Raw genomic sequence first — 24230 nt, 5'->3', positions numbered from 1 at the left:
GTTTAGCAGTTTCCAGAGGGCAGCTCTCTTAGGTAGGAAATAAGTCAGTCTAAGAAAAAGAGTAAGAGAGGCTAAAACAGTCAGACTTGATGCCAAAACTCAGCTCTGTCATTTATCAGCCACGTGTCCTTATATAAGTAGATTAACCTCTCTGAGCCTTGGCTTCTTCATTCGTAAACTGATGACAATAATGGTGCCTACCTAACTAGGTGTACTAATGTATGTCAAACAGTTAACACTTGCCCAATATATAAGTATGCCCACATGCATTAAACCGAAAGTCAGCAGACTATGGCCTATAGACCATAATTTGTAAATGAAATTTTGTAAATGAAATTTTTTTAAGAACACAGCCACACCCACTCATTTACATATTGTCTATGGCTGCCTTCTAGCTATAGGGACAGCATAGTTGCTATAGAGACCATAGGATCTGCAAAGCTGATAATATTTGTTATCTGGCCCTCCCCAGGAAAAATTTTCCAGTCCCTGCATAAATGATAAAAATAACAATTATTGTGATCGTCTGCTTTTCTTTTCTTTTTTTTAATGTAGAGAGAAATTGACTTCCAGAGAAGGGTAGCAACTTAGTGAAAACCACCCACCAAGGTGGTGACAGGACCTCTTGGCCCCTTTCCCACCCCGTATTCCTTACTGTGCTTACAGAACCTTGAACGGGTCTTCGTCTTTTTTTTCCAGGAAACATGTTTAACTCAGGGGTCCCATAGCACATCTGCCATTTTTGTTGTTATTGTTAATCCTCACCACAGGCCACTTTTCCATTAATTTTTAGAGAGAGTAGAAGGGAGGAAGGGAGAGAGAGAGAGAAACATCAATGTAAGAGAGACACATCATTTGGTTGCCTTCTGCACGACCCCAACCAGGACCATGATCGAACTTGCAACTCAGGTACCTGCCCTTGACCTTGACCGAAACCGAACTCGAGACTCTTTGGTCAGTGTGCAGATGCTCTAACCACTGAGAAAATGGGCCAGGGCTCTGCTATTTTTTTTTTTTTTTCCCCAACTGATGGTTTTCAATTCAAATTGAACTTAGTAAAACCAAACATTATCATTTAGGGCTTGGAAGATGATTAAAAATTGTACCTAGTTTGGCTATCCCAGGAACCCTACCCTAAAATATTCTTGATCAACATTTGGCTCAGCTATCCCCAGGCTATCTGTCTGTCTCAGCTCAGTTTGCTTTGAAGTCAGTAAGAGCAGGAAACATTCCCACAGGGGGTCGTCCCTACTGGAGCCTTGATCTCTGAAAGTTCAACAAAGCGCCAGGGCCAGGGTCACGAAAGTTATCATTGAGCTGGTAGGCTAAAGACAGAGGCATGCGGCACACTGGCACTTAAAAATTAAAGTTCTCCAGAAAGACAGTTCAATTGAAAAAGTATTTCACCTCCCAAGCTCCTTGGCTTACTTACTGATAAGCTACAAAGAGACACCCTTGCAAAGGGAGTTTGATGTGCAGCTAAGTCCTGTTCACTTCCTAGAAGTCCCTTGCTATTAAAATAAAAAGTAGAATTTGAACTAAAATTTTTAAAAGGGGGGGAAAGTAACTCATGAGAGGAAAGGCCAATGAAGCAGGATTTCTGTGGGTGTGTCTCCCAGGCTGAAGAAAGTATCAGAACCCACAAATGGCTCTTCCCGGGCCTGTGTTCTCTGTCCCTCCACTGTGTGACATTTATGAAACAACTTCGTTAAAAACGAGCAACCTGTATAAATTTTAAAAAATTTACTCAGCCAGATGTCAGTGGGTTTGTTTGCAGAGATAAAATGTCCTCCTTTGATCTAAAGCTGAACTTCCAAACTATCCGAAAAGTCATCCAGAATGAGAATTCAAGAACTATGCTTTAGGGTTTGGCGTGGACAAAAATACCTACCAAATTTGAACAACTGGAAGTTCTCACCATTAACTATCTTGACTCTAAAATGTGTTCAATTTAAGATATATTTATGGTGTTCTTCCCTCAGTGGTTCTGAGACTGAGCCAGCACCTCCAGCTCCTGGCAGAATTTCTCACCAGTCACACGGGCCGGCCGAACAAGGTTCACAGTGGGCATGCGCACAACACAGCGCAACGTGGCGGCTCCGTGGGGGAACGTGTGCGGGACCAAGTCTTCTCCAGTAATGCACAAGAGAACGTGCAATTCCCAGGTTGCAAGTGCATTTTACCGGTTATTTCTGGATTCTGACATCATAACAACTTTGCGCAACCTGAGATGAGGAGGGGACATAGAACTCAATCAGCACGTGCCTGGGAGGCCCGGACACGCGTGATGACCACCTTGTCTTGCTTCCTCATTGACACCAACTCCTATCTTCCTACCTGGGCAACTTTCATTGTTTAAGTGTATGTTCATCAAGAGGATTGAAAAAGAGGGAGACAAATACTGAAGCCTGACCCCATAAAATAGGAAAAACAGAACACCCTAGTGTCCAAGCCAGAGCAGATAAAAAAACAAACAAGCAAAAGAAAAAACTAAACATAGCTTAAGGAAGACAGATACAGGTCCTGGTGTTCCTTCATGTTGGCATTGAGCAGGAAGAAATTTTTTTAAATGGAGAGAAAACACAGCTGGTCCGGTAGCTTCAGACAGCGCCATCCAGGTTGGAGAGCCATCCAACACATTCATGAGCACAGATGGGTAACATCTCAGTGTTGGTTCGGAGTGTTTCGATTTTCTCATCCCTGGCAGAATCTCTCAGATCACTTCTTATCTTTTGGAAAGTGGGTCAGTTCTGCAACTTCACCACCCAAAGAGAAACTCACGGCCCTCCTTTCTGTTCTTGTCTAATTGTGAGCTCTTGGGTTTTCTCAGTTCGTCTCCTCAGAGAGCGCTTTCCAGGGAGGGTGTGTGCATTCCCTGTGCCTTGCTGTCCTCATTTTCGTAGCTTACAATATACAGCCCTTTCTACTTTTTGCACTCTTTCAATATCCCACAGTACCCCTCTGCAGGAGTAGTTTATTCCCAATTTACTCAGGAAATGAAGCCAGTATTAACAGACTGGCTATTTATATACATGATCCATTCCCACCTTTATCCTGAAAAAAAGAACTTATTCTAACTCCACATTTATAAGTATTACATAAATATCTTTCTCATATAAGCAGAACTTAATTCCCTTTGGACACCAAAGCTTCATTTAAACCATTTTGTAGAAAATCCATCTCAAAAAGCTAATATGTCGTCAAGGATAGTCAATGTAAGTAAACCTTTTCTTGAAGACACAAGGTTGTCATTATAAACATCTGTTATTTTATGATGATGCAAAATAGTTTTGTTTCTTTGAATCTAGCAATTCCTCCCGCCTGCCCCTTCTTCTAATCAGGCTATCTGCTGTTGCTTGTTTAGTGGGCCTGCCTCTTACAGTACCATTTCTATTCAAATCCCCCAGAGTCATCTAAACCAAGAATTACATAACCATGTTTATTAGAACTGCGTGTTAGATTAGGTTAAAGGGATGACATAGAAATTAACGTTAACAGGTTTGGTGCAACCCTTTAAAAAGCTCTTTCACTTCTCAAAGAAAGCCCTTTTCAACTCACGTGCCATTCAGGGCCATGGTAAGACAGGAAAGCCTGAATTTTCCAAAATCTAAACTTCAGATAAACTAGGTGTCGTGAACTTTGACTTCCATTTACATTCACATCTACCCAGTTTCTTACATCCTCCTATGAATTAGCTGCAAAGAGGTCTCCAGGCAGAAGTCAGCTATGAATATTCTTACTTTTCTTGTCCAGTGTTATTGGTATTATTTTATTTTTATTTATTTATTTATTTATTTATTTATTTATTTATTTATTTATTTATTGGTATGTGCCTCTAGCAGAAACCGAACCCGGGACTCTCTGGTCCGCAGGCCGACACTCCAGCTGCTGAGCCAAACCAGCCAGGGCTATTAGTATTATTTTAAATTACAGAAATTTGAACAGTCTATCTCAGATCCCAAAGTTATTTTGAATAATAGTTCAAGAAGAAAAAGAAAAAAAATAGTAGGAAAGTTGATAACTGGTACAAAAACATTATTTCTAAGCAGTATTCACTTTAGAGAGAGGAGAGTCCACTGGAATAGAGATCAGGAAATCTGGTTTGAATGCTACCTAGCTACGTGCACTTAGCTGTCATTTAAACTATTTAATCCAAATAGTTTACATTTGTTTTTCACAAATTGACACGGTTGAACAAAATGGGTTTAAGGACCCACTCAGCTCCTGGTTCAAATATGGTTTGAAAAGCAAAATCTGTGAAGTGGATGACATCTAGTGGCCCCTCTGTATATATGCACCCTTACTAACAAACGATTCCAGTGAAGCCGCTATTGATTACTATAATCTCACACATGCAGATATTTAGAATTTTTAAACATAGGGGATCTAGAAGGTCATCTAGTTCAACCTCCTTATTTTACACTCATGGCAACTGAGAGCCAAAGTGGTCATATTGTAGTTTAAGGTCACACTGCTAGATGTTATCCAAAGTCTACTGACTGCAAATCCAGTGCATTTGTCTTTTACTTTTTTATGTTCCCCACAAAAGCCAAAAAAGGTAAGAAATAATGCCATAGGAGACCAAGAATAATTTCATTCCTTTGTATAAGGTTATTATCTGTCATCGTACCTGTTACTGTTCACAGTTTTGTAATGTTTGTTTACTTGTTTAACTTTCCCCATTAGCTCTAAGTTTTATGAGGCTAGCATCCCCATGTCGCACTCATTTTTGCAGCCTAAGCACCAAGAGTTTTACTGAGCTTATCAATGATGTTCAAATCTATCATCTATCTGTCTGTCTGTCTATCTGTCTGTCTATCTATCTATCTATCTATCTATCATCCATTCATTCACCCACCCACCTGCCAATCAATCAAGAATTGATAACATATTGTAATATATCCTTTCCAATGAAATTTTATAAAATAAGAATGTAATTGTGTGTTTCATGTGTGCCCAAAAGGAAGACAAGTTTATTGATTGAACTGCATTGTTCCCACCTTTCCATTGGAAACCCACCTATTTCCATTTTCTCCCACTTAGATGGGGTTGACCCAGTCGCCCTCCACCCCAGGAGTTCATGGCTAAAGCTTGGCCAGAGGCAGTTTGTCCTCCCCCTGATCGAAGTGACTGGTTCAAGGGCTTCTCTGCTGGCGTCACTGAGAAAGATGCCTCCTCTTCCTCTGGAAACGAGATATAAATATGTAAAGATGGTATAAATTCAGAATAACCAGTGGCCATTTTTCCTGTCACACAGAAAAAAGCTCCTTGAAAAATAAAATCGGTGCATGAAAGGAAGCAGAGATGGAGCAAGACAGTGGCCTGGCTCATCAAAACCACTGGCCCTGCCACTTGGCTTGCGCTGAAACTACCATGCGTGGGCTTCGCCTGAAATCAAATGCAGATAATTCTGAAGCACAGGACTCAAAGAGCAATTTTGAGGACAGTCCTTCAAATTCAGTTTCCAACTGTTTCTATGCAAAACTAGGCAACTTTATTAACTCAATGTGAAATAGAAAGCTATATCCTAGATAGGAAATACAAGGTATCTATTTATCTGAATGCATATAGAATGCACAATCGGATGCAGTAATTGAATATGTATTATTAACTATTACATTGAGGTGTTTTATTTTGTTATTTTTTAAAGCCTACTTTGAAGCCCCTTTGAGACACAAATCACAGAACAGCCTAGAGCAGGCACTTAGTAAATATTAAATATTTTTTTAATGGCTGTAAGGTCTAAATTGTGTATAACTATTAGAAGTTATATATTACATTCTCAGAAAATAATTTATTAGAATTATTTCAAGTGCAGAAAAAGAGTTTCCTAATTAAATAAAACTTGCAATAGAGAGGCTCGTGATGTAACTTGCAGAATTACTTTCTCAGTGTTTGGTCTCTTGTGACAGTGGCTACTAGTTTTCCACTAAAATCTATTCTTTCTGAACAATGACAAGAATTGAACCAGGATGTGCCTATCCAGGTAGTGACTGGATTCCCTGCCTCCCTAGCGGCTATGCAACTAAGGTGGGACCGAAGGGATATGAGTAGAAGTGACTGTGCCACCGCCGGGTCTGGGTCTTAAAAATTTTGGCATGAGAATGTTCATGATCTTTCCCCCTTTTCTGCAAGTTGAAATACAGAAGTGCCAGCAACCCAAGTACAATCATGCAGATGAGAACAACACCCTACACCAGGAGTCAACCTATAGCACGCAGACAAGCATGTGTTTATGTAAATGAAATGTATTGGAACACAGCTAGCCCATTAGTTTCCATGTTGTTTATAGCTCATTTGCATGGCAGTTAGTTAGTACGACAGAGACTGCATTGGCCTACAAGCCTAAAACATTCACTGTCTGACCCTTTCAGAAGACGTTTGCTGACCCCTGCCCCAGAAGACAGCAGAGCAAAAGATGGAAGGAACCCGAGTCCCTAAACGATTGTAATTGAAAAATAAGTAAATGTCTAGTTTATTAAGTCATCTTATTTTGGAGTCTCTTTTATTTATTTATTTTTTACCTCAGTTAAGCCTTTACCTTATTAGTTCTTGTGAACTGAATTTCTGTTTCTCTTAGATCCTATTGCCAGAAATGAGCGCTCACTGCAGCAAGGAGGGAGCATGAATGTGGTCTCGTTGGCTCCAAGCAGGCTGTACCGGAAGAGGGTGTCACTCCAATTAACCCTCCGAGCTGTTTCCCAGTGATGAACTCAACTGACTATATGTGTTCTCGAATAGCTCAGTGGCTCGAATTGAAATCTTGGTTTCAACCTTGCCAAGTTCAGTTGTTCGGGACATAAATACAAATAGTTCAAAAACGCACGGGAGGATGCGAGAGTGACCTTTCTGTGTCAACTGCACAGCCACAGGGAGCCCAGACATTCGGCTGAACATTTTCCTAGGTGCGTCGGTGAGGGTGTTTCTGAATAAAATAACTTTGTAATGAACAGACTGATTAAAGCAGATTGCTCTCCCTAACGTGGGTAGGGTGGGCCCTATCCAATCAGTTGAAGACCTGAATAGAACAAAAAAGTTGAGTAAAAGGGAACTCCTCCTGCCTGATTATTTGACCTGGGACACAGGTCTCAAGCCTGCTGCTTCAGATGGAAACTACGCCACTGGCTTTCCTGGGCCCCGAGCTTGCTGACTGAGGATCTTGGGACTTCTCAGTGTCCATAGCTGCATGAGCCAATTCCTTCTAACAAATAGCCCCCTCTCTATGTATATATAACTGATATTCAAACATATCTATCATCTATTATGTGTATATAGGGGTGGGCAAAAGAAGATTTACAGTTGTAAGTACACAAAATAGTTTATTCTTGGATTATTATTAATTAATTATTGTATTATTTTCCATACAAACAACTGTAACTTACTTTCCCCCCACCCTGTATATATGCATGTAATTGGTTCTGCTGCTCTGGAGAAGCCTAATACACACGATATTTCTAATGTATTTATAGATCACCGAGATATTCTTATTCAAAACAGGAACTGAAAAATATTTTTATTCATAATCACAAGTCACTGTAATTGTATCACTAGGTAGGAAATGTTCAGACTCAATATGGACATGTGCAGATTAGTGTGGAGGAAGAATAATCTGACCACATGATCAGTTAGAAAACCGGGTGGTCCTCTACCAACAAGCATTCAAGGTCCATATTTTAAGAACCTCCCAGTTAGTGCCTTAATACACATTTTTTTTTTGCTTAGCTGGTATGGCTCAGTGGTTGAGTGTCGACCCATGCACCAAGAGGTCACTGGTTCAATTCCCGGTCCCAGATTGTGGGCCAAATCCCCAGTGGGCGGTATGTAGGAGGTGGCCAATTGATGTTCTCTCTCATCAATGTTTCTCTCTCTCTCTCTCTCTCTCTCTCTCTCTCTCTCCCCCCTCTCCCTCTGAAATCAATAAAGAAAAATTTATTTTAAAAAAATACACACACATTTTTTCTTTTGCTTTATGATGCCCATAGATTGCATAGGTGGAACTCCAACCTTTTAGACTAGTGTTCTCAGCTGTGAGTGACTTGGCCCCCACCAGACATTGGCAATCTCTGGAGACTTTCTGAGTTATCACGACTGGAAGAAGGTGCTCCTCACATCTAGTGGGCTGAGGCCAGGGATTCCGCTAAGCACCCCACAATACACAGAATAGCTCCCCACAGTAAAGATTTATTTGGCCCAAAATGTCAATAATGCTGCTGTTGAGAAAACCCTGCTTTAGGCAGAGGCTGTTGCTATCTGCGTGAGGTAACATATCAAAGCTAATCAGTCATTAATTTAGTGAAAATGAATTCAGAACCTTTCCTGGAAACTAACTTTTATAGAGGGAGGGAGGCATAGTAGAGTGGGGGATTTCTGAGTGCCTTTAGGGAATGGCAGAGGTGTCATCTAAAGAAATGAGAAGGGCCTTGGCTGGTGTGACTCAGTGGTTAAAGCATCAGCCCATGGACCAAAGGATGGTGGGTTCGATTCCCAGTCAAGGGCATGTAACTAGGTTACATGTTAGTTCCCTGGCCCTGGCCGGGATCTTGTGGGAGGCAACCCATTGACGTGTTTCTCTCACATCAGTGTCTCTCTCTCTCTCTCTCTCTCTCTCTCTCTCTCTCTCTCCATCACTTCCATTCTATCTAAAAATCAATGGGCCCTGGCCAGTTTGGCTCAGCAGTTACACTGTCGGCCCGTGGACCAGAGAGACCCGGGTTCGGGTCCCACTCAGGGCACATACCTCAGTTGCAGTTTGTCCCTGGTCCCGGTTGGGGTCGTGTGAGTGGCAACCACTCGATGTGTCTCTCTCACACCAATGTTTCTCTCTCTCTCTTCCTCCCTCTCTCCCTCCTACTCTATCTGAAGGTAAATGCAAAAATGCCCTCAGGTGAGGATTAAAAAAATTAATGGAAAAATATCTGAAGGTGAGGATAAAAAAGAAATGAAAAGGGAAGGACACCAAAAACAAACACATAATTTTACATCTTACTTTGGAGGAACGCACATCCTTTGGAGCGGAGGTTCAGAACCTCCAAAAAGCTATTTCTAGTAGGCCAGAGGAATATAATTTCTCGTGTGTGTCGAACTTGCGCTCTTATTTCCGAAAGAATTCACTGGTTGGTCCCCGGCAATAGTGAGCAGAAAACTTAGAGTTAAAGGAAGCCGAGCACCGAAGCCCAAGCTGCTTCTCCAGACCAGTGTCTCTCAGCCCTGGGTGGCCGGACACCGGGGCCCGGCAGGAACCATGGTTTAAAACTTGCCAGTCGGCCTAACGCCAAGCTTCACGGATTATCAGGGTCCTGGCAGGAGCAGCTGGCACCCACAAGCCAGGTAATTTGAAGAAGCTTCCCAAAAAGACCATTTCCAAAGGTATGGCATGATGTAGGGAAACCACGGGAGACAGTGCATTACAGAAGACTTGGAATAACACTCCCTCACTCCTGAGGGGTAGGGGTGGTGGGGGTGAGCGCATTTCTCTAACTGCAGGATTCAGAGTTCTTCAGGGGAGACAGCCCGACAAGGGCTGTGACATCTGAGCAAGGGATACAACTCTGACAGCCATGACCACCTGCAGGGAAGGAACTGGGGGTGTAAATGTACCATCTCACTGTCCTCCCTCCTTCCGACCTCCTGCGGGTGCTTCTCATTGGCGGGATCCAATGGGCATTGAGACAGCGAGAGGATCGTTCGACGAAGGTCAGCGTCTCAGCCCATTTGGGCTGCCACAACAGAATACCATTGACTGGGTGGCTTAGAAACAGCAGCAGTTTATTTATCACAGATCTAGAAGCTGGGAAGACCATGATCAAGGTGCCAGCAGATTCTATGTCTGGTGAGGGCCCACTTCCTGGCTCGTAGGTGGCTCTTTACGCCGCGTCCTCACATAGCAGAAGGGGGAGCCAAGCTCTCTGAGGTCCCCTTGATAAAGCTTTTACTCTCAAGGCGTAATCACCCCGCGAAGATCTCGCCTCCTAACACTATCGCGTTCTTTTACCACTACCCCATTTCTCTGTGGCCCCTTATAGACACACAGTTTTAAACATCTCTCAGCTTTGTTTTGTTGTTTTCCACGAGCTGGGATTATACTTTATTTGTAAGATTGTCATTAAGCAATGAAGAATTACAATTGTGATCTCAATTATACTATACACAGAAAAAATAATAATTCAGATAACCTATTTAACTTGAAGGCCTTTTTGGAACAATTAACCAATACATGTATGCTAAATACATGCTAGTCATTAAACCTTAGTAAAGGCACAATGGCTAATATAGTGACATATAAAACAATGTTTCTGTCTTTAGTTAGCTTTATAAATAACATGGAGACAATATTCTTAAATATTAAAATAAAAATTATAAATTATAAAAGATGCCAACAGTAAGATCCACTTAACAGGAGTGCTTTCACGTGGCTGTCTGTGCCTGCAGGAAATAACCCGTGTGGGCGACGCAGTCTGGAGGAGTGGAAGCAAGCACAGGTTTTGGAGACAAATAGACTTGCTTTCACTAACTGTCGCACTTTAACCAAACCACACTAAACCCATTCCTCAATGACTGAAGGACCATGCAGAATAATTAGGAGGATTAAATGAGTTGCTTAAAAGCAGTAGTGCTTTTAAGATGAGATTTCTCATGTTGAAATGAGAGGCACCTGGACAGGAGCCCCCTGCAGACAGACGGCCTCTGAGTAGGGACAGACCTCAGAGGTGGTGCCCCTTGAGCTCCATGTTGAGATAAAAGAAACAAACTTCTGAGCAGGAAAGGGTCCGGGAAATATAGACAAAGGATGGAGAGTATTAGAGCATAGCAAATCCACCAAGCCTCTCAAATTTACTAGCTCTGTTATTCCCCTCATTTGCTACTCTCTACAAAGGCAAATGCAAATGCTGAAAATAAGAAGCACTATAAACTTCATTTCTGAGACATGCTAGAAGAGAGGGGATGAGAAGGGTACCATTTCACAGTCCATCTTGGAGGGAGAAAAACCTCTGGGAAGATCATGGCTCCTGGCATCTTAAGAAGAGAGGAAAGTAGGCTGAGTCCTATGGGCCTGTGCAGAAAAGGGTGAGGTGAGAAACTCTGAAAATGTGCTCTTAACTGCTAAGAGGCACATTAAGGTCTCCAGCACTTCCTTCATTTCCAAGAGAACTGTGCACCCAAGATGTGCTCTAGGTCCAAACAGTGACTATGTATTGGCTGAGGTTTCATGCTGGGCATTAAGAGATGGCAAGATTTGGATGCTCTGAGGAGGTAAGAGCAGGACCAATGAGCAAAGGCCAGCACACAGAAATCAGTGTCAGCTCTCCTGGGACACTTGTTTGTTTGGGATTTATGAGGGTAGAGAAGGAAGATGAACTGGAAAGTGATAAGCTGTGAAGGCCCTTTAATGCTAGGATAAAGACAACCTTTGCTCTAAGCAATGAAAAACCATTGCAAGGTTCTCAGCAAAAAAAAAAAAAAAAGATATGACACAAATGAAGTAAATTCTGGGAAACGTTTCCCCAAACATAATTAACATTTATAGCCCTTAGAGTTTTTAAATGTACTTTTCATACATCTACCCTCATTTTATTCTCCCAGTAAGTTCCAGAATTATGGGTTTTATAGCTGAGAAATACAAACATATCATGCAGGGACTCAACAGGAAACAGATGGCAAACTCAAATGAGAGTAATTTAAAGAGAGTCTATTTACAAGGGGTTATAAAAGGATGGGGACCGGCTGGTGTGGCTCGGTGGCTGAGCATTGACCTGTGCACCAAGAGGTCACTGGTTCGATTCCCAGTCAGGGCACAGGCCCGGTTCCGAGCTCGATTGCTGGTAGGGGGTGTGCAGGAAGCAGCCAGTCAATGTTGATGCTTCTCTTTCACATCGATGTTTCTATCTCTTTCTCCCTCTCTCTGAAAAATCAATTAAAAAACATGTAAAATAAACAAACAAATAAACAAAAGGATGGGGAAGGGTAGAGGGTTAGGAACCTGGGGCCAGTAATAGTGGGACATCTGTAACCACTCCCAGGTCAGGAGGGGTGAGGAGAGCCAGAGGTCACTGGACCCTGGAAGGAAAGAATTGTGTAGACAGGATTGGCAAGAGATGAGCAGTGAGTGACTTTTGGTAAGAAAACATCAACAGTGCAAGGCAACCTCCTCCAGGGAAGAGCCAAGGGAATAAATAGCCTGATTGTGTTCTCTGCCCTCCTATCTCTTGTTAAGGGTCCCATTGGCTGGAAAAAACAGGGAGCTAATGGCACAGGAGTCCACTGATACATGCCATACCATTTCCCCTCAACATCCTCTCTAGTCTTCCATCCACATGAAAAATGTATGTCCTCAGCAAAGGAACACATGAAGTTCCTTATGATCGTGTGTTATCATGGACTGATGTTGATTCAATCACATTCCCTCATGAAACCTAGAACGTTAGTCACTCCTGGTGTCCTTCATGTATGACAGAAGGAATAGTTGGGGGACGGGTAAAGAAAAGGAAGAAGGGAAATGAAACAATTGCTACAGTCCACACCTCCTTCAGGTCGCAGGGGCTAAATCGGTAATCATAGCACCAAGACCAGCTTGGAGGGTGTACAACCTGTGCCATCGGTCACACGGAGCCCTGCACTTAGAATGGTCCTGCACTTGGTCAGTGCTCTGCTGTTGCTGTCTTGAAATTCTTGATAATATTTGAACAAGGGGATCCATAGTTTTCTTTCACCCTGTACTCTGCCTATTATGTAGCCAATTCTGCATAGCTCCCTTCTAGCACCTGTTCAAGTTACTTTTAGCCTTCGTCAGGACCTGGTTAGATAGGGTCCTTTACTAGGGGGCATCACCAAAACCTTGCTTCCTTGTCTTTACGGGGTTGCCAGAGTTTTCCAATAAGCAGATTATTATGCAAGGAAGTACAAAAAAGTGGCTCAAGAACATAGATAGTAGTTAATTATAGTAAAACAAATAGGAAGTGATATATTTTGAGTATATATTATTATCTTTTAAAAATATGACATACTTAATCATAAGTTCCTGACAAAATCCTCTTATGTAGCAGAAACCCATTTACCCCTAGTGATCAGGATCAATCATTCTGGCTGGAAAAGCAACCCCCAATTCTGCCTGTGGGTTCTGGAACATACGGAGCCCCAAATGGCCAGGGAGCAGTTCATCTGAAACATGACCACGTTCCCCGGTAGAAGCATCCTTCATGTAGGTACTAGGATCTTCAAAATCACCCAGCTCAAGCTCGTATAAATCAGAAGCAAAAGTACTTCTGATGAGTTGTTAAAGGTTAATGATAACAAGGACCACTCCTTTGTCCCTGAACCCATGAATTCTGGATCTAGAAGTAAGAGCCCCATATATTGGCACAGATTTATGGCACATACTCCATGGTGTACTGGTTAATGTTTAACAACTAGCTGTCTGGGACAAAAAGTAGCACTTGATTTATAGGATTTCCCAATTTCTGAGGTGTAAATACTCCCACCATAGCCAATTTCAAGCTACCTACATCTGAACTATGAGTTAGGAAGAGATATTTATGTTATATAGTCTTTTACCATACTGATAAAACAGATACAAATGGCCTCAAGGACATAGATAATAGTTAAATGTAGTAAAGTAATTAGGAAGTGATCATTTTGAGGTACTTATTACCTTTAAAATATAATTTAGTTAAGTATAAAATAATTTTAAGTTTATAAATATATAATTTTATATAATATATGTATATGCAGGAAAAATATAAAATTATTTCAGAGTAAAATTTACATACTTTTATTTTAGAATAACTTTAGATTTACAGAAGAGCTGAAAAGACAGTATAGAGTTCCCATATACCCTTCACCCAGATTTCTCTAAGGTTATCACCTTATATGACCATGATACATTCATGGAAGCTAAGAAATTAAAATTAGTGCAATACTGTAAATAAACTACAAATATCATTTAAATGTCATTAGTTTTTCCACTAATGTCCTTTTCTTTTGTTCCAGGGTCCAACTGAAACAATTTATTATGCTAGAGGCAAGAAAGGAAAAATGCTATCTTTAAGGAAGGGAAAGACAGATATAAAATGAAGTGACTTCAAAAGGTAGTAGAGAATAGAATGTTTTTCAAAAATATAGTGGAAAATGGGGAATGCGTTAGATGTTATTAGATCAAAACAATAACTAAGATCCATTGAAATCAAATCTAACAGAGGATGGGAAGCAAAGTCTCTAACCAATCTAGAATAACTCACTTGTAAGAATCCAGGGTTCAAATACCATGGAGTATGTCCTCTTCTACCCACTAAAGGTGGACACTCAAGGTGCCTATAGAACCTTTGAACAAGTATGAAAGGGAAACCAGAAACATTGGTGTAAAATACTCCAAGAATTACTGAATGAGTTTCAAATTGAGCCAGTTTTTATGCCTGAGGCCTGGGTAAACATCATCTTCTAAATTTGCATCAGTGTTATCTTCTGTGTTATTGTGTATGGAGATGTAATTTGTATTGCATGAACCTGCATCATGATTGGTATTGGTTCCCACTGAAGTCACAATTTTAAGCATCTTTTTCAGATATAAAACAAACTGTAGCATTATTTGCAAAAAAAATCACATCAGTAGGGACATGTCATATAAGCTCTAAGGATTTTAGACTAAAATATAAACCAAGATTTATTTGGAAAGTATTATGCCACTCCACATGTGATAGGTGGGTGATTTTATCACAATAATGTAGGGTCATGTTTTCCAAACTGCATTATCCTCAGAAGAGGGGGTGGGGGGGGTGGGAAGAGATAAACCACAGAACTTACATGCATGTATGCATAACCAATGGACATGGACAACTAAGCCGGGGACGGGGTGGGGGGGATGGGGAGGAGGGTGTCGATGGGGTAAAAAAGGAGAAACATCTGTAACAAAAATAAAATTAAAAAAAAGGGGGGCAGCTGTTACTTAGCGATACTTGTGAATATTATCCCACAATAATGAAGACTCAGTGTTGCCAGAGATCCTGACATTTTTTAAAAGAAGAATAGAAATCCAGATTTTCATGTGCTCCCTTCTGAGATTTTTAATGTTGACAACTCATGAACATGTTCAACAGTACTAACAAAATAAAAATATTTTAGAAACAACCCCCCCAAAAAACAAAAAATAAAGTGCATTATGCAACGACAGTTCTGCTAGATATTGTTAGAAGTTAAGCACCTCTACCTCCCCTCCTCCCAAAAAAACTCCTACCAAAAACAAAAAAACACCAAAACCCTCTAGAGCAGTTGTTCTCAACCTTCCTAATGCCATGACCCTTTAATACAGTTCCTCATATTGTGGTGACCCCCCAACCATAAAATTATTTTCGTTGCTACTTCATAACTGTAATTTTGCTACTGTTATGAATCACCATCGAAAATGTGTGTTTTCTGATGGTATTAGGTGACCCCTGTAAAAGGGTCGTTCGACCCCCAAATGGGTCGTGACCCACAGGTTGAGAACCGCTGCTCTAGAGTCTAGACTCCTCTAAAGCAAACTTTCACCCACATATCTTTATAGTAAGTAACTGAAAATACACAAAATGAATCACAAACACGTTTTGCCTTGGAAATATCACTCGAAGCATCTATCATGCTCAGCATCTCCTTCTAAAGGTGCCCACAGTCCATAAGGAGGAAAGCAGCTGATCCCTGTAACTTGATGGCTATACCACATGAGCCCCTCAACCATGGCTCATTAAACCAGGGGAGGCACCTAACCTGATCAGTCCATAAGCTGGCCTGTGACTTATGATGCTGCGGCTTGGTAATTAGACAGCCACTCTGATTCTTCCTCTGGGGATTTGAACCAGGACATATGGAGTCAATTGACCAGCTGGGAATAGAAGGAGGAGCAAGAGACAAGAGTAACTGAATCATGGTATTAGTGGAGTAGCAGAGTTCAAAGTCACAACTTCCTGCTACTATAGAAAACCTTAAATTCTGGTCAACTATCAAGCTGCAGTTTCGCATGAGGCTCAACTATTCAGTTTTCCCTGCAATCCATGTAGCCTGGCAACACAGATGAAATTCCAGCGATCTTCTCCTGGGACCTCCCCTAAACCCTCCACCCTTAAAACCCTTAGGACAGAGGATTCTGCACACTCTCCCTCTGCCTCCCAGAAGCACTCCTCACCTTTCTGCTTCGTGCAATTTTAGAATGAATTCCCTATTTGTCAAAATCATCAAATGAGTTTCTTCCTTGCAAACAAAAGAGCGCCTCTCCCCATGTACCAGTGATCAAGTCCACGCTTACCTGGCTATGTCCCAGCTGAGTGTTTCTCTAAAAGCTCTTTTCAGGCACATCTTCCATTGTTGTGGTGCAGGCAGACAGATGCGAGCAGAGCAAGGACGATGGGCCAGGTGCAGAAGGTCACCAGGGCGGAAAGCCATGGGTGCCTAACAAAGGACATTTGTAGGGTGAACCTCATCCCCAGGGTGACCTTTCCTCCCTAGACGCCTCAGTTGTATTTTAGCTCCAGGCCCAGAAAAGCAGCAAAACCAGGCAAGCAATGCCAAGGCTGACCTCAGGACCAGCGGCATTGAATAATGACCCCCTGACCTGGCACCGACCAATCACAGTGGACACTCCAACCCTGAAAAGACACACCTGGAAAACTGCTGAATATTCTATTGAGGTCTTCCCCTGGGACCTCCCCTAAACCCTCCACCCTTAAAACCCTTAGGACAGAGGACCCAGCACCCTCACCCTCCCCCTCCCAGAAGCATACCCTCACCTTTCCCTCTGTCTTCTTCCTCCCCCAAGACAGGTTACCATTATTTTCCTCACTCCCAAGCTCCAATGGCCCTTCCTTTCCCTCTATAACTTGTTTCCTAAGCTCATTTTTAAAAAAAATTACTTCTTCTACCTCTGTGATTTTCTAAGTAAATGTTATCTTCTAGTTTGAGTTTTGGCTCCAAATCCTTTCCTAGCCAGAACTCAAGTACTGACGTTGCTGAACCCAGGTCTGGTTCGACTCCACTGGTCTAACACCTGCTGCCTTCCCCAGCCTCCAACAGTTACATATCCTTCCTATTTCCTTTTTTCTAATGTGCTTACATGAGTGAATAAAAAATTATTATAAATAATCTTGAATCTTCTCTAATTATATTTCTTAAAGTTGATTATATGCAATCTTCTATTATTTGTAGCATATTTCACAAATGATTTTGATCTACCTTTCAAGGAACAGCTGTTGAGAGCTACTGTCCTAAAATGTATGCAGGGTAGTGGGTAAAAATTATTATAACACTGGATTCAATAAACAGTTTTGTTGTTGTTAAATACACAAAAATTATTTAATAGCGTGTTGTGCTCTGGATCTGAGATCTGTTGGAAGTTCCCATTATCTGCTTAGGCTTAAATGTGTATACCAGATGGCTAAAATGGGGAGACAAAGAAACAATGCTCAAGGAAAAGAAAAAAAGGAATCATCAAAAAAGGAACTACAGGAAATGGAAGACAGCAACTTGTCAGATAAAGAATTCAAAGCAATGATTTTAAGGGTGCTCAAACAATTTGGTGAGAACTACAAGCAACTTAATAAGAATTATGAAGAGCTCACTGGGAATAACTTCAGCTTAAAAAAAGAGGTAGAAGCTATGCGTAAAAATCAAGAGGAAATAAAAAATAACATAGTAGTTATGAACAATACCTTAGAAGGGTTCAATAGTAGATTAGAAGAAGCTGAAGACCGAATCAGCGGCTTAGAAGACAAGGTAGAGAAAAACATCCAAATAGAGAAGCAAATGGAAAAAAAATTTTAAAAGCAGGAGGAAAGTTTAAGAGAGCAGTGGGACAAAACAAATCATAACAACGTTTGCATTATAGGGATACCGGAAGGAGAAGAATCAGAGAAAGGAATAGAGAACCTGTTTGAAGAAATAATGACAGAAAACTTCCCCAAATGGGTGAAGAAAAAAGTCATACAACAAGATGAACCCCAGAAGACCCACTGCTAGACACATCATAATAAAAATGGCAAACATTAAAGACAAAGAAAGAATCTTAAAAAAAGCAAGAGAGAGACAGAAAGTTACCTACAAGGGAGCTCCCATTAGACTGTCAGGTGATTTCTCAATAGAAATGATGCAGGCCAGAAGGGAGTGGCATGAAGTGTACAAAGTAATGCAAAGCAAGGGTCTGAATCCAAGACTCCTTTATCCACCAAGGCTGTCATTCAAAATTGAAGGAGAAATAAAGAGCTTCATGGATAAAAGAAAGCTAAAGGAATTTACCACCACCAAACCAATACTGCATGAAATTCTGAAGGGACTGTTGTAAGAAGAAGAAGAAACACAGAGAGAGAGAGAGAGTGAGAGGAACACAGGCATAAAATAAAAATGGCAACTAATAACTATCTATCAATTATTGCCTTAAATGTAAATGGATTAAATGCTCCAATCAAAAGACATAGGGTAGCTGATTGGATAAGAAAACACGACCCATATATATGCTGTCTACAAGAGACCCACCTCACAACAAAAGACTCACACAGGATGAAAGTGAAGGGATGGAAATAAATTTTCCAAGCAAATGGAAATGAAAAAAAAGCTGGTGTAGCAATACTCATACCTGACAAGATAGACTTCAAGACGAGGGCCATAATAAGAGACAGAGAAGGTCACTACATAATATTTAAAAAAATCAATCTAACAAGAGTATATAACTCTGGTAAATATATATGCACCAAATACAGGAGCACCAAAATATATTAAAAAACTTCTTGAGGACTTCAAGGGAGAGATCAATAGCAACACGATCATCGTGGGTGACTTTAACATGCCACTGGATAGATCTTCTAGACAAAAAGTTAAGAAGGACATAGAGTCCTTACAAGACAAACTAGATCAGTTGGACCTCACTGATATTTACAGAACATTTCACCCCAAAGCTGCAGAATATACATTCTTCTCAAGTGCACATGGGTCATTCTCAAAGATAGACCACATGTGAGGACACAAAGCAAGTCTCTACAAATTCAAGAAAATTGAAATCATATTAAGCATCTTCTCAGATCATAGTGGCATGAAACTAGAACTCAATTACAATAAAAACACACAAAAAGATTCAAACACTTGGAGGATAAATAGCATGTTATTAAACAATGAATGGATTACTAACGAGATCAAGGAAGAAATTAAAAACTTCCTAGAAAGCAATGAAAACGAACACTCAACACACAAAATCTATGGGACACAGTGAAAGCAGTCCTGAAGGGAACTTCATAGCACTACAGACCTACCTCAACAAACAAGAAGAATTCCTAATTGACTTTCTAACCCTACATCTTAAAGAACTAGAAAGTAAACAAAAAGAAAAACCCAGAGCTAGTAGGAGGAAGGAAATAGTAAAGGTCACAGCAGAAATAAATGACATAGAGACTAAAATCACAATTCAAAAGATCAATGAAACAAAAAGCTGGTTCTTTGAAAAGATAAACAAGATTGATGGACCTTTAGCCAGACTCACCAAGAAACAAAAAGAGAGAAACCAAACAAACAAAATCAGAAATGAAAGAGGAGAAGTAACAACTGACACCACAGAAATACAAAGGATCATCGAAACATACTATGAACAATTATACACCAAAAAACTGGAGAATCTAGGAGAAATGGACAAATTTCTAGAAACACACAGCCTCCCAAAACAAAACCAGGAAGAGATAGAAAACTTGAACAGACCAATAACAACAACAAAAATTAAAGATGTAATTAAGAAACTCCCAGCAAACAAAAGCCCAGGCCCAGATGGCTTCACAGGGAGTTTTACTGAACATTCAAAGAAGATCTAATACCCATTCTCCTCAAACTATTCCAAAAAATCCAAGAAGACAGAACACTTCCAAACTCATTTTACGAGGCCAGCATAATCCTAATTCCAAAACTGGATAAAGACACTACAAAAAAAGAAAACTACAGGCCAATATCCCTGATGAACACAGATGCCAAAATCCTTAACAAAATATTAGCAAATCAGATCCAGCAATAGATCAAAAAGATTATGCATCATGACCAAGTGGGTTTCATCCCAGGCATGCAAGGAAGGTACAATATTTGCAAATCCATAAATGTGATACACCACATAAACAAAAGGAAAGATAAAAACCATATAATCATATCAATAGATGCTGAAAAAGCATTTGATAAAATCCAGCACCCATTTCTGATAAAAACGCTCAGCAAGGTGGGAATAGAGGGATTATATCTCAACATAATAAAGTCCATATATGAAAAACCTACTTTCAACATCATACTCAATGAACAAAAACTAAAAGCATCCCTCTTAAGAACAGGAACAAGACAGAGATGCCCACTTTCACTACTCTTATTTAACATAGTACTGGAAATCTTAGCCACAGCAATTAGACATGAAGAAAAAATAAAGGGGATTCAAATTGGAAAGGAGGAAGTGAAACTGTCATTATTTGCAGATGACATGATATTGTACATAAAAAAACCCTAAAGACTCCATCAAAAATCTACTAGACTTAATAAATGAATTTGGCAAAGTAGCAGCATACAAAATTAACGTCAAGAAATTGATGGCATTCTTATACACCAATGATGAACTCACAGAAAGAGAAACTAAAAAACAATCCCATTTACCATCGCAGCAAAAAAATTAAGATACCTAGGAATAAACTTAACCAAAGAAACAAAGGACCTATTCGCAGAAAACTACAGGTCATTGAAAAAAGAAATAGACAAAAATATAAAAAAGTGGAAGCACATACCTTGTTCATGGATTGGAAGAATTAACATCATTGAAATGTCCATATTACCCAAGGCAATCTATAGATTCAATGCAATCCCCATCAAAATACCAATGACATATTTCACAGAACTAGAACAAATACTTCAAAAGTTCATATGGAACCAAAAAAGACCCTGAATAGCCACAGCAATCTTGAAAAAGAAGAACAAAGTAGGAGGAATCACATTTCCAGATTTCAGGTTTTACTACAAAGCCACTGTAATCAAAACAGCCTGGTACTGGCACAAGAACAGGCAGATCGATCAATGGAACAGAATAGAGAACCCAGAAATGGACCCAAGACAATATGCTCAACTAATATTTGACAAAGGTGGCAAGAATATACAGTAGAGTCAAGACAGTCTCTTCAATAAATGGTGTTGTGAAAATTGAACAGCTACTTGCAAAAAGTGAAGCTAGACCACCGACTTACACCATACATGAGAATAAACTTAAAATGTATAAAAGACTTAAATATAACTTGTGAATCCATAAAAATTCTAGAAGAGAATGCAGGCAACAAAATTTCAGACATCATACGCAGCAGAATTTTCACTGATACACCACCTAAGGCAAGAGAAACAAAGAAAAAAATGAACACATGGGACTACACCAAACTAAAAAGCTTCTGCACAGCAAAAGAAACAACCATCGAAACGGAAAGGGATCCCACTATATGGGAGACCATAATTGCCAATGATGCGTCAGATCAGGGGTTAATTTCCAAAACATATAGAGTGCTCATACAACTCAACAAAAGGAAGACAAAGAGCCCAATTAAAAAATGGGCAGAGGAACTAAATAGACACCTTTCCAAAAAGGACATACTAATGGCCATGAGACATATGAAGAAATGGCCAATGTCACTAATAATCAGAGAGATGCAAATTAAAACAACTATGAGGTATCATCTCACACCTGTCAGAATGGCCACCATCAACAAATCATCAAACAATGAGAAAAGGGAACTCAAGTACACTGCTGGTGGGAGTGCAAACTGGTTCAGCCACTGTGGAAAACACTATGGTGTTATCTCAAAAAACTAAAAATGGAACTGCCATTTGACCCAGTTATCCGACTTCTAGGAATATACCCTAAGAAACCCGAAACACCAATCAGAAAGAATATATGTACCCCCATGTTCATAGCAGCACTATTTACAATAGATAAAATCTGGAATAACCCAAGTGTCCATCAGTAGATGAGTAGATTAAAAAGCTCATGTACATGTACACAGTGGAATACTATGCAGCGGTAAGAAAGAACGATCTCTTATCCTTTGAGATGGCATGGAAGGACCTGGAGAGTATTATGCTAAGCAAAACAAGCCAAGCAGAGAAAGATAAATATCACATGATCTCACTTATTTGTGGAATATAATGAACTAAACCAACTGCTGAACAAAATTGACCCAGAAACATAGAGGTGGGGTACAGACTGACAAGCCTCAGAGGAGGGGAGAGTTGGGGAAGGAGAGATAAACCACAGAACTTATATGTATGTATGCATGACCAATGGACATAGACAACAAAACTGGGTTTGGGGTGGAGGGATGGGGAGGAGGGTGTCAAGGGGGGAAAAAGGAGAAACATCTGTAACAAAAACAAATTAAAAAAAAAAAAAAAAAGTGCATATGATGAAAGAACCCCTTCCTAACACCAGAGGGCACTGTGCCATTGGGATACCTGCCGGAGAGTTTCTGGCACCAGCCACTGATTTTTTTTTTTTTTTTTTTTACAGCTTCTACATTTTTGCATCAAGTTCAACCTTTCAGAAAAGGCTTCTGCTTTTTCCTTTGCCGATTTAAGGCCAGGACTGGTTCCTAGGTTGAATGATAACAAGAGGTTAAGAGAAGCAGCTGGAGACCAAGTTGCACAGCAGTAAAAACAATCTGTAATCCTTAGCCTGTACTGTTGGGCCTCTAGCAAAACCGGTAATCTTAGTCTTTCTGATCTTCATTATCCTCATTTAAAATTAAAATTGAGATACAATTCAGGCAAACATGTCTAAAGAGCATAATTAAATTGTTTTCTATTAGAAGGTAAGATTCGATCCTGTTGATTCTCATTCTAATGATTCTGACAATTCTAGTCAGAATCATGAACTTAAGTCTACTAGAATTGTAGTAACTCCTAGAACTTTTTAAGGAGAAGACCCACCAAGTACTACCAATAATCTACTCTTATTACAAACCTTCTTCCAGATATAATTAGAATGGGGTTTTGGCTTATTTTTCACATTACAAATTAGAAGGTAGTATTTATTTTTTAATTGAATTTATTGGAGTGACATTGATTAATAAATTCATATAGGTTTCAGATGTACAATTCTATAATACATCATCTGCATATTGTATTGTAGTCCACCACCCCAAGTCAAGCCTCCTTTCACCTCTATTTATCCCCACTTTACCCTCTTCTCCCTCCTCTCACCCCCCCTTTCCCTCTGGTAAACATGTCTATGAGGGCTTTTTTGTTCCTTTGCTTTTGCTTAATCCCTTCACTTTTATCACCTAGCCCCACAACCCCCACCCCTCTGACAGCTGTCAGTCTGTTCTCTGTATCTATGAGTCTGCTTCTATTTTGCTAGTTTATTTTGTTCAATAGATTCCATATAAAGGTGAAATTATTTGGTACTTTTCTTTCTCTGACTGGCTTATTTCACTTAGTGTAATACTCTCCCGGTCCATCCATGTTATTGCAAAAGGTGATTTCCTTTTTTTTTTTTTTTTTTAATTGCTGAATAGTATTCCATTAAGAGGTAATTGTTCAAGCAAGGTGTGTCTCAACACTCATTAATTCCCTTAACATTTACTGAACATCAACTGTGCCAGATGCTGGCAAAAATATACACTGTGATTTGTGACACTTCCAATCTAACAGACAATAAAATATTTTTTTAATTGTAAAATCGAACTGATAGGTGCTACGAAAAGAATTACATAAAGCTACCAGCAGATACAACAGGGAGACTTGCTCCATCCAGTACGGGTGGTCAGGAAATGGTTCTCCAAAGAAAACTATTCTTTAGATCTGACAAATAGGTACGTGCTAAACAAGCAAAAGGTGTGTGGAGGCAGGCAGAGACGAGGATGGGGAGGACAATCTCGGCACCACCCAGATATTTGTGGGGGAGCGAGAACGCTGGGCCTCCGGGCGCCTTCGAAGCCACGCCCGTTTTATTCTAAGAGCAGCTGAAAGCCCCTGGAGAGTTCTACGCAGAAGGTTCCGAGACTGAATTTGTATTGACAAGACTACCCGGAGTGCCCCGTGAAGAATGGATGCCGAATGCCCGGAGGCAGGCGCCCGTTCTTCCCGCAAGGGTGACCCTGAAGGTGGTGGGATGTCGTGTCGAGGGGACTGGTGTTTACAAAATCAAACCAGAGAGTACAGAACTGGAAACGAGCTCATTGCGCTCGACTTCGAACAGAAACTGTTGCAAACGTGAGGCGTCTGCGTGAGCC

This window comes from Molossus molossus, unplaced genomic scaffold (assembly GCF_014108415.1).
Source record: "Molossus molossus isolate mMolMol1 unplaced genomic scaffold, mMolMol1.p scaffold_m16_p_3, whole genome shotgun sequence".
Lineage (NCBI taxonomy): Eukaryota > Metazoa > Chordata > Mammalia > Chiroptera > Molossidae > Molossus > Molossus molossus.
This window is presented reverse-complemented; position numbering follows the sequence as displayed.